Below are 10,886 nucleotides of genomic sequence, written 5' to 3' on the forward strand. Positions count from 1 at the left end.
TTAAGGATAGTGTTAGGGTTAGGGTTAGGGTTAGGGTTAGGGTTAGGGTTAGGGTTATATTAAGGGTTAGGGTTTAGGGTTAGGGTTTTGGCTAGAGTTAGGGTTAGGGTTAGGGTCAGGATTAGGGCTTAGGTGTAGGAGTAGGTGTATGGTCAGGGTTAAGGATTTAGGGTTAGGGTTAGAGTTAGGGTTAGGGTTAGGGTTCGGGTTAGGTTTAGGGTGAGGGGTTGAGGTTAGGGTTAGTGTTATATTTAGTGTTAGGGTTATATTTAGGGTTAGGGTTTCGGTTTAGGGTTTAGGGTCAGGGTTAGGGTTACGGTTACGGTTTAGTGTTAGTTTTATTATTAAGATTAAGGTTAGGGCTCGGGTTAGGTTGAGGTTAGGGTCAGACTAGGTTTAGGGTTATGGTTATATTTAGTGTTAGGGTTAGGGTTTAGGGTTAGGGTTAGGGTTAGGGTTAGGGTTAGTGTTAGTGTTAGTGTTAGTGTTAAGATTAAGGTTAGGGTTAGGGTTAGGTTGAGGTTAGGATCAGACTTAAGGTTTACGGTTAGGGTTAGGGTTAGAGTTCGGGTTCGGGTTATATGTAGTGTTAGGTTTAGGGTTATATTTCGGGTTAGGATGAAAAACATGGAAAATACATCGTAACAACAACCCGAAAAAGATTTCCGGAACACTACAAACTGTGAATAGGATTAGTGATGTGATAATAGAAAAACAACCCCAGAAAATATCAGGGTTTGGGTAAGAATCAAGGTAAGGGTAAGGGTAAAAGTTAGAGTTAGGGTTAGGTTTAGTGTTAGGTGTAGGGTTACGGTTAGGGTTAGATTTAGGGTTAGGTTTAGGGCTATATATAGAATTAGGGTTAGGGTTAGGGTTTATGTTAAGGGTTGGGACAAGTCATGGTATTTGTCCACGGTTAGGTTTAGAACTACGGCCAAATATTGTGAGATATAGTTTCTCGGTAAACGCTAACCCTAACTTTTTCTCTTCTTCTGTTTATTTCTCCAGATTTAGGGTTAGGGCTACGGCCAAATAATGTGAGAAATATTTTATCGATTAACCTTAACCCTAACTTTTTCTTTTTTCCTGTTTTTATTTATTGTTTTAACACTAACCCTAACCTTGTTTCTTACAGTAACCCTAATATTTCCTGTTATTTTCCTATTATCTCATCATTAACACTTATCACAGGTTTGTAGTCTTTTCCGTATTGTTGTTACGATGTATTTTCCTTTTTTTTTCATCCTAACCCGAAATATAATCCTAAACCTATATCTAAATATAACCCGTAACCTAACCCTAATCCTTACCCTAACCCTAAATATAACACTAACCCTAACCCTAACTTTAACCCTAACTTTAACAATCTTTTTCGGATTGTTGTTACGATGTATTTTCCATGTTTTTCATCCTAACCTGAAATATAACTCTAAACCTAACATTAAATATAACCCAAACTCTAACCCTAACCCTAACCGTAACCGTAAACCCTAAGTCTGACCCTCACCTCAACCTAACCCTAACCCTCACCTTAATCTTAATAATAACAGTAACACTAAACCCTAACCCTAACCGTAAACCCTAACCGTGACCCTAACCCTAACCCTAAACACTAAACCGAAACCCTAACCCTAAATATAACCCTAACACTAAATATAACACTAACCCTAACCCTAACCCCTCACCCTAACCCTAACCCTAAATCTAACCCTAACCCTAAATCCTAAACCCTGATCCTTCACCTAACCCTATACCTAAGCTTAACCCTGACCCTAACCCTAAGCCTAACTCTAACCCTAAGCCTATACATTAAACTTTACCCTAACTCTGACCCTAAATATAACTCTAAGCCTAACCCTAACTCTAACTCTAACCCTAACGCTAACCCTAATCTTTGTTTAGGGTTAGAGTTAGGGTTGTACTTAGTGTTAGGTCAGAGTCAGGGTTAGGGTTATATTTAGGGTTAGGGTTAGGGCTATATATAGAATTAGGGTTAGGGTTAGAGTTTATGTTAAGGGTTGGGGCATGTCATGGTATTTGTCCAGGGTTAGGTTTATAACTACGGCCAAATATTGTGAGATATAGTTTCTCGGTAAACGCTAACCCTAACTTTTTCTCTTCTTCTGTTTATTTCTCCAGATTTAGGGTTAGGGCTAAGGCCAAATAATGTGAGAAATATTTTATCGATTAACCTTAACCCTAACTTTTTCTCTTTTCCTGTTTTTATTTATTGTTTTAACACTAACCCTAACCTTGTTTCTTACAGTAACCCTAATATTTCCTGTGGTTATTTTTCTATAATCTCATCACTAACCCTAATCACAGGTTTGTAGTCCTCTAAAAGTCTTTTCCGTATTGTTGTTACGATGTATTTTCTTTTTTTTTTTATCCTAACCCGAAATATAATCCTAAACCTAACTATAAATATAACCCGTAACCTAACCCTAATCCTAACACTAACCCTAAATATAACACTAAGCCTAACCTTAACTTTAACCCTAACCGTAAGCGTAACCCTAACCCTAACCCTAAACCTAATCCTAACCCCAACCCTAACCCTAGCCCTAATCCTAACCCTAAATCCTAATCCTAACCGTAACCCCTAACCCAAACACTAACACTAACCCTCAATATATACCCTAACCCTAACCTGAACAATAAACATAACATTAACCGTAACTCAAACCCTAGACCTAACCTAACCCTAACCCTAACCCTAACCCTAACTCTAACCCTAACCCTAACCCTAACTCTAACTCTAACCCTAACCCTAACCCTAACCCTAACTCTAACTCTAACCCTAACCCTAACACTAACACTAACCCTTAGCCTAACCCTAACTCTAACCCTAACCCTAACACTGACTCAAAACCTAACCCTAACACTAACTCAAAACCTAAGCCTAACCGTAAGCCCTAACCCTAACGCTACATATAACCCTAACTCTAAACATAAGCCTATACATTAAACTTAACCCTAAACCTTACTATAACTCTAATCATAATCCTAACTTTAACCCTTACCCTATACCCTACCCCTAACCCGAAAACTCACATATACGGGGCACTCAATCAAGTTATCAAATTCCGAAATACGGATGGGATCCATATGGTACAGGGGAACAACACAACAGACATCAACAATCGAGGAATTCTCCATATAGCGATAACTTCCTGTTAAGGCAAGTTACACTATCGTCAACACATACAATCTACGACCTCGGACCACCGTCCAGCACATCGGACCATTGTCCAGAACACGATAACTTCCTGTTAAGGCAAGTTATACTAACGTCAATAATTCACAATAACCTCGGACCATTGTCCGGAACCTCGGAACATATTGTCCGGAATACAAATACTTCTTGTTAAGGCAAGTATACGTCAAAACGTCAAAGAAACATCATCAACAACAACGAGTTAACTTCCAGTTACGGCAAGTTACAACTCTCAAAAATAATGTTCCTCCTGCATCACTTGTCTCGAAAAACACATCCCTTAACCACATAAAAATTAAATTCCAATCTTACATTCAGTCTGCAACCGTATATTCCTAAACATAAAATCTGCAATCCTTCTCCTCCTCCTCCTCTCTCTCTCTCTCTCTCTCTCTCTCTCTCTCTCTCTCTCTCTCTTTTCTTCTCTTTTTTTAAAAACTGAAAATCAAAGCCCTTATATACTGCTTTACACCACATATGGACCAACTATTTTAGTTATCATAACTTACATAACTGACCTAAATTAAGCACCAATATAATACCAACTTAGCCCCAATTTCCAATAAATCAAAAACTTTGACAACTACTTAAAACAACATTGTACATGGGTAACATGATACTGTACTTCATCACCTTTCCTACAGAAAACCACTTAAAATCATAATAAAGATAAACGTCTGGATATAAGACTAACGGTACAATGACTAAATCATAGTATGCTTATCTAGACATGCAACATATTATCATGAAAATATACACCTCTACTGTTAGAATGGTTGAAGTCCAAAGGGTCGGTGGTTCACTTCCGATTATGGGTGCCCAGATGTGTCTTGGAATGACATCGAGAAAGTAGGACGATGAAATTATAAATAAAATAGATAATGGAATTTATGTAATTCTACATAAATTCGGTTATTCAAGGGGAATACTTCATCCGTCCGTAGTTGTGTTTCAGGTTATTTGTCATGCATATGGTAATAAGATTGCCTATAGAAATGTGACGTCAATTTCGACGTGAGCGTTCTTTCAGCGTTCAACTTGGGACAGAAAAGACGGAAAATTTGTTAAAGAAGTTTTAATGAAAAGAAAGAAAATCTTTGCTGTAGATTTGATGTTAAATTGGTCTATATGAGGGTATAGGTAAAGTAATTCATTGGGTATTGATAATTTCGATTTGATATACAGGCAAAGTAGAACAAAGTATTGTGAGCTTGGAAACCGCATGGTCTCAACGTGGTTGAAACGGAGGTATAATATAAATGTTTTAATTCTTTGCAATTCAAAACCACAGACACACACACAAACAAACACACACACACGATGGGTCACTAAAAAAATAATAATAACGTACCATTATACGGTCACAGCTTCATGTTTCATTCAGCAGTAGGAATATTACAATTTTTTTGTTACATGGTGTAAAACTGTTTTATTGTGTAGAATTGTAAAATTATTATAAATATAATTGTACATTATTATTATTATCATGGAGTTTCAGCCAGTATGTTGAGAAGTACTAGGAAAAGAACCGCTTCAGTCAGGACGGGCGTCAGCTGGACCCCGGTGACATCACAAGGAAGGTCTGTGGCCAGGACATGCTTTAGGATTTCACGGCCAGCTCAGATTTCAGAACCTAGAACTCTGAATGTATCCACAGCTACCTCAACAGTGACATTTCCGCCAAATTTAGGCCAATTACAAAGTAACACTTACAGTTCAACTGAAAACAATATAGTTCGCATCCCTGACATGTCACTTTCTGGGCAATTTGAACAAAGTACGACTTCAGGAGGTTTGGCAACAGAAACATCAAGTACTACCGGACTACAGTACAATACAACCCAGACTGCCGGGATACAGTACACAGCACCTCAGTCTACCGGAATCCAGTACACAGCAGTGACAGCACCCCTGCAGGCTGCCGGAATACAGCACACAGCACCCCCTCAAGCTACCGGAGTACAGTACACAGCATCTCCTGCTCTCCTGCTGCCTTCAGTGTTACACATACAGGTACTGTATCATCAGCAGTAAATGATAATTTATTTATTCCTGACAAAGTTATGAGTGTCACTGAGAATTTGGGAATAAATGTATCCCATTCAGTATAAGAAAAAATAGTGAAAGGGGAATTTATTGACTTGGCTGTATTACTTCACAATTCAGTAAATACAAACCATGGGAAACAAAAATTAATATGGGAACAAGGGGAATTAATGTTACAACCGGTATCACAAGAGTAAAAAATTTCCAATATAGAAACATGGACAGATGCTTTTATCACTTTTATGCACATTTACTGCTCGGTACATATGCACCGTTTTTAGAGCTATTAAAGTACATGCACACAATACGCCTTGAGGCAAAAAGAAATCAAGGGTTGGGCTGGAAGCACTATGATGAACAGTTCAGGCTGAAAAAAACCTCTAGATCCATCTAGTTCATGGAGTAAGATGGACACTGAACTTTGGGTAATTTACATGCAGCCTATTCTAACTGTACCCACTTGTTCAATGAATGTACCGACATGTAGCAATAGCACATTGGGAATACTGAAATGTTACAGTTATAATTATGAAGGCATATGTGATAGATTTTCTGGTTTTTACAGCCATTCATGTTTAAGATGCAATAGAGTGAATCCAATTATAAGTTGTAGTAGACAATTTGCAATCGAAAGGCCTAATTTGGGTTATTTTAATCATAGAACAGTGCCTCAGTTTCAGTTTCGGACCCCCAGAGATCAATACGCACCAGGGTCCCAAATTGGGTTTCGCCAACGGCAACCTGAAACAAGAATTAGATTTTCCCAAGGAAATATTGCACAATACACTCAAGCCAGACCGCGACCAAATGTCAGAACTATGGCAGCTCGGCAAAAGTCCTATTAAAATTCCTGTTTTGAAAAATATGCTTGAAGGGTACCCAGACGGTGCTGTGGCAAAAGAGTTAATTGAAGGGTTTTCTTGTAGTTTTCATTTAAAATATTCAGGTCCAAGAATTTCATTTATTTCAAAAAATTTATTATCTGCCATTAGTAATAAAAGCGAAACATTGAGTAAATTAAACAATGAGGTGCAAGCCGGTAGGATGGCTGGACCATTTTCTGACAAGCCGATTTCCCCAATTGGTCTTGTGCCGAAGAAGCATGGATTTAGATTAATATATCAGTTGTCATATCCACAAGGGGGAGCGGTGAATAGTTTCATTGACCCGGGCGATTGTTCCGTTGAGTACGCATCGTTTGATGAGGTTACACAAATGATAAGTTCACTCGGAAATGGGGCATTTCTCGGAGTCCGCGACGTGAAGTCCGCTTTTCGTTTGCTCCCAGTTCACCCGTCTGACTTTAACTTACTAGGAATATACTTTGATGACCAATTTTATGTGGACAAAAATCTCCCAATGGGATGTGCAATTTCATGTAGTTTGTTTACTAAATTTTCAATTTTTTTACATTGGATGGTAGTAAAGCGCTGTGGAATAGATTCTCTTGTTCATTATTTAGACGATTTCTTGTTTGCAGGTCCTGATAAGTCTCCGGTTTGTAAAATGCTTTTAGATACATTTTCGGAAATTTGTACGGAGTTGGGGTGCCTATTGCTTCAGAAAAATCAGTTGGACCCGTGACAACATTGACATTCTTGGGGTTAGAAATTGACACTATTGAAATGGTAGTAAAAATACCCATGGACAAGTTAACGAAGCTTAAGTCATTACTTGAGCCGATTTTGATCAAAAATAGAATAAAGTATAGAGATCTAGAGTCAGTCGTTGGCCTCATGGCGTTTTGTTCCAGGGCAATTACATCGTCGAGAGCTTTTCCACGCAGATTTTATGATGTACTTGGGTCTGTAAAGAATAAAAAGCCATATTACTCAATCAGAATTAATAATGACCTCAGAGAGGATGTACAAGTTTGGCTTGTCTTTCTGAAACATTTCAATGGCAGCTGTTATTTGTCAGATAATTACTGGATAACAAATGAAACATTACATTTATATACGGACAGCTGTGGTTATTCAGAATTGGGCTGCGGTGCTTATTGCAATGGGGAATGGGCACAATTTAGGTGGCCGGAAGCATGGCCTGAGATGCCGGTCATGAGGAACATAACGTTTTTGGAATTAGTGCCAATTTTACTGGCTATTTGTATTTGGGCGTCTGAATTTGAAAATAAGAAAATTTTATTCCGTAATGATAATTTGTCATTGGTTAATATTGTTAATAAAAAACCGCCAAGTCAAAACGTGTAATGGCGCTTATCCGTCCCCTTGTGCTTTTGACAATGCAGCATAATATACAATTCAAAGCAAAACATATCGATCGTGTAAAAAATGAAATTGCTGATTCGATTTCTCGATTTCAATTGCAGAGATTCAGAGAACTGGATCCAGAAGCCAGATTGCTTCCAGAAAAGAATCCGGAGGAGTTCGTAGCGTTGATATCGAACTTGAAACATAGATTAATTAACTGTTCACTTGCTCCGAGCACAGTGCAAACGTATAATCAGGCAATAAATGTATTTAGTAAATTTAGGCATAAATTTGGTTTAGAACAAAATTTTCTATATCCTTTGAGCCACATTATACAGTTCATTGCGTATTTATCTTGTATTAGCATGGCGCCATCTACGATGAAATGTTACCTTTCGGCTGTAAGTTTTTATCATAAGATAAATAATTTTGAAGATTTTTCTCAATATTTTGTCGTGAGAAAGATGCTTATGGTGATGATGAGGCCAAAATCGCCAGATAGTAGATTCCCAATTACCTATGAGCTGTTGGTAAGAGTTATAAAGATTTTGCCCTCTTTGTGCGTATCAGATTATGAAGCATGTTTATTTTCTAGTGCATTTTCTCTTGGATTGTTTTGTATTTTTGCGTGTTGGTGACATGACTGTTGCGTCAAAAAAGATAGGGCCCAGCGAAGGTAATCATGCTATAAAATTTGAGAATATTGATATTACGGATCTTGATATCCGTATATATCTAGCTTCTTCAAAGAGTGATCAGTTATCTATAAGGTATCTATCGTGGTCAATAAACAAGCAAGTGATCATGTTTGTCCTGTTAAACTTTTGAGAAAATATTTAAAGAATCGCTTCCCGTTAAGTGAGCTGTTATTTTGTCACTTTGATGGTTCACCAGTAACAAGATATCAGTTTTCGAGGGTACTAAAAAAGCTCTTTGCTATATTGACATTGATCAATCAGTTCACGGAACACATTCCTTTCGTATTGGAGGGGCAACGTTTGCAGTAATGCTTGGTTATTCGGAGGAACAAATTAAAGAACTGGGACGTTGGAAATCAGATGCTTTCAAGGGTTACATTAGAATCCCCCAGTTTTGAATTCCTAATTTGTAATTTTCAGTACTACTTATTTAAATAGTAGGGTAATGATTAAGTTGACCATACGCCGTTAATTTTATAATATTGTAAATGCCTAAATACTTAAACTTTCAGGGAAAGGTTTTTCAATATGGATAGTAGGTTCGTCGTTGGTACGAAATGCCATTGTGCATGCCAGAAGTAGAACGGGTGGTGTTCATTTGGGACTGCAACGCATAGGAGTTCATCTATAGTGGCAAGGGTATAGCGGGATGGTGTTAAAGGATCTGGAACCAACTATAAAAAAACATGCTAAAATATGAGGAACCCCTGAATTACATAGTAATTCATGTAGCAGGTAATGATTTGGGGAGGATAAAAGTTGTTTTTTTGAGAAATAATATCAAAAATATTTTAAAGAGAATACAAACCTATTTACCGAGCACTATAATAACGCACTTATAATGTAAAATCTGGACCTAGAAAAACTTGGCGGTACTCGGATAGCTGTGAGTTCATGTTGAAATGCAAAACTAACAGCGCTATTTCGGCATTTGTTATCAAAAAAGGGGGCGCTGTATAAAATATCCAGATATTTTACCCTCAGATGTTTTTCTAAAGGATGACGGTGTTCATTTGACGGATCTTGGTAATGATATATTTCTTAATAATATGCAAGGTGCTCTAGAAACGTTCATTTCTTAAAATATGTCTACATACCCGGATACAAGGGCTAATGTGCAGAGGCATTGATTTACTCCCCGTTCCCCATGACAGTAATTGGTCCACAGTGCTCTGGCAGCTTCACCACCCACTTTAGTGGCGGTTGATCCAGCATACTTAACATTAGATTTGATCTATGCTGGATCAATATGGCAACTTCGCTGCGTGTGATAAGTTATAGTTACAGTTCATCTTTAGTTGTATTGATAAAGTACATTTTATGGATCGCTGTATCCCAGGATCTATCAGTAAAGTTCATAGATCGCTGTATCCCAGGATTATATATGTCTATCTTTATCTAGTTAGCATCTGTAAGTTGCCATAGCGATGAGGTAACCAAAAAATGAGTTAATTGTCTATGTAGAGTTGACATTTATTTCAATATTATAATATAGTTATCTACATAGTATATGTGCTAGTTAAAGTTGAACAAATCTATTATCTGTGTATATTATGTACTTTGGTTTCAATAATAATAATAATAAAGCGGTGGCCAATACTGCCAATCAATCTTAAGTTTTACTAGCCATCTTGAATAGTAGAATTTATGTAATTCTACATAAATTCGGTTATTCAAGGGGAATACTTCATCCGTCCGTAGTTGTGCTTCAGGTTATTTGTCATGCATATGGTAATAAGATTGCCTATAGAATTGTGACGTCAATTTCGACGAGAGCGTTCTTTCAGCGTTCAACTTGGGACAGAAAAGACGGGAAAATTGTTAGAGAAGTTTTAATGAAACTCACCACACCCCCCCCCATATATTTCATTTGTATTGTGTCAGATACTGCTTTGGGTTTGCTGATAAAAATAGGTATATCTAGATGTATAATACAACTACACTAAAGAAAAGAGAAAGGGGCTCCCTCCTTACAAAAGGGGGGTGGTACAAAAACCGTTAGCGATAGTATATCAAACATTAACACTTTCACAAGCGTTTACCTGGTAGAGCCTCGTAGCACGTTCAATGCAGGTTTGGGTGTAAGTGACTTTAAAACATACTAAAGGAGTTAAAAGTCCAAAATCCGTGTAGAAAACCAAACAACAAATATTAAACGATCACACAAGTCTCAAATTTAAACCAAAAAAGGCCACAGAAAACAGACGACAAATGAAAATAAGGAGAGAAAATTAAAATTCGTCAATGGTTTACCCAACAGACCCCCATAACATCAGGTCAGATACTCGCGACATGTAAACATTGAAGGTATGAAAAAAGGAGTTTACCCGATACAGCCCCATATAAAATGTAAAAGGTACAGTGCGTCTGTTATAAGTAAAATTGAATTGGCAATACACCATCCAAAAGCTCTTAACGTTCCGATTGTAAACGTCAATTGTACAACGTGTAAACCTTACAATTGTCAGGATAATCTTCAGACGTTTATCAAAATAGAAACATTAATTATTCAAACTGAATACAAAAATATGGACGTGTATAAGGGTCATAAATTACAATTATTTCTGGTGTATATTGACTTATCTCATGTTGATAAGAACGTTTTAACTGTAATACATGTATCTTACATTAAATAAATTGACATATTTAATTGAAATTTTATTACAAAAAACACATATGCAATCTGACTTATATTGTTAAAATCATACTTCTACT

General features: G+C 37.2%; 2 pseudogenes across 1 annotated transcript; both read left to right on the top strand.

Annotated features, from left to right (window-relative positions):
- The first annotated feature begins 4,254 nt into the window (after nucleotides 1-4,254).
- On the top strand, nucleotides 4,255-8,670 carry LOC148598808 (uncharacterized; annotated as a pseudogene). Its single transcript, XR_015918699.1, has 3 exons — nucleotides 4,255-4,357; nucleotides 4,716-5,230; nucleotides 7,593-8,670. The product of XR_015918699.1 is annotated as an uncharacterized LOC148598808 (transcript).
- Nucleotides 8,668-9,253, top strand: LOC148598809 (uncharacterized; annotated as a pseudogene).
- Nucleotides 9,254-10,886: the final 1,633 nt, after the last annotated feature.

Source organism: Perna viridis, chromosome 14 (genome assembly GCF_037379345.1).
Source record: "Perna viridis isolate PV_CMFRI_1.1 ecotype Kerala chromosome 14, ASM3737934v1, whole genome shotgun sequence".
NCBI classification, from domain to species: Eukaryota; Metazoa; Mollusca; class Bivalvia; order Mytilida; family Mytilidae; genus Perna; species Perna viridis.